Source organism: Suncus etruscus, chromosome 13, assembly GCF_024139225.1.
Source record: "Suncus etruscus isolate mSunEtr1 chromosome 13, mSunEtr1.pri.cur, whole genome shotgun sequence".
Classification (NCBI taxonomy): domain Eukaryota; kingdom Metazoa; phylum Chordata; class Mammalia; order Eulipotyphla; family Soricidae; genus Suncus; species Suncus etruscus.
Window position 1 is genome coordinate 83,517,804 of NC_064860.1, and position 1,489 is coordinate 83,519,292.

The window sequence follows — 1,489 nt, forward strand, 5'->3', positions numbered from 1 at the left end:
TAGTGGCTTACATATCATTGACGATAATATTTTAGGTACATATTAACATAAAAACAGGGGAATTCCCATCACCGAATTGTCCTCCCTCCACTTCCACTCCTGTCCTACCTCCCATATCCTCCTCCCTCACCCCCAGGGCTGATAGAATAAGTGGTTCCCTCTATGCCTAGCTTACTACATAGAGGTCCTACACCTGTTTGGTCTTGGTACCTCCCTTATTTCCCTCTCTAATTGGGAGGCGGGGCTATATAGTTCAAGTTAGGTGGGTTTGTTTGAAGAAGAGAAAGGTACTAAACTGGGGGGGAAAAATCAAATACGCCAAAAATGGGCGGAGTCCTTCTGGAGACTCTCATCCTAGGTTTGAGAGAGGAAGGGGAAAAGGAGGGTGAAACACCACAACAGTACAAGAAGTGTCAAGTAAAATATCCAGTGAGCACTCTAACAATAAAGATAAGCATCACATAAAGGCCATGTCTTGAGATAAAAAAACATGGCAGAGCACATAAAGGAAGAAGAGAAAAGAAGAAGAAGAAGAAGAAGAAGAAGAAGAAGAAGAAGAAGAAGAAGAAGAAGAAGAAGAAGAAGAAGAAGAAGAAGAAGAAGAAAAAGAAGAAGAAGAAGAAGAAGAAGAAGAAGAAGAAGAAACTACAAATATAAATGGAGACAACAACTTCAATAACCACACCAAAACAAAGAAATCAACAAAAACTAGATAAATAACTAAAAAAGAAAAATGTTTTGTGCTTTTTTGCCTTTTTTTTTTCTTCTCTCCTGCACAGGCACAATAAATATTGGGGTCATTCTAAAAGGAATTCCCTCGGCCTAAGAGATACAGGGTTTCTCCGCCCTGGAAATAATAGTAGATGTTTGATTTTGAATGTATTGATTCAGGATAAAGGGAATGCATCATCTACAATTCCAAATCTCATATTAAAAAACTACCTCTAAGATTCTTATTTTAGATTATTTTAGGCAAAGGACTTGACACACACTAAGAAAAAGCTACAACAGGTAATGTATAAATATGTGAAAGATCATAAGAGACTACTGTGAAACATTTATGCCACTGAATTAGAGAACAAATAACATATATTTTTAGAACAATAAATATGCCAAGATTGAATTAGGGAAACAAACAGAGCAAACAATATGAATATGTAGGGTGCTTCTAAAGTTTTACAATTCTAAAGACTATATAGTTGTTAATCAAGTCATTTTGGTAACAAAAGTCTTTTGTGCCTAAATTTTGTTTTTGAATACGGTTTCTAGTTTTGGTATGTATCCAGTGGAAATCATAAGTTCAGTTTTGTGCATAGTAGCTTTCTTAATCCAGGACTATCTACCTAGTTTAGGATACGGAAATTTTGACTTAAAGTCTTTACTACATATCCAATACATTTTAAAATAGATTTTATAAATATATTTTGTTAGACATATTTTCTAGATATGTTCTGCTAAGTCTTCTTGATTTCTAGGTAGTAGATGGGAC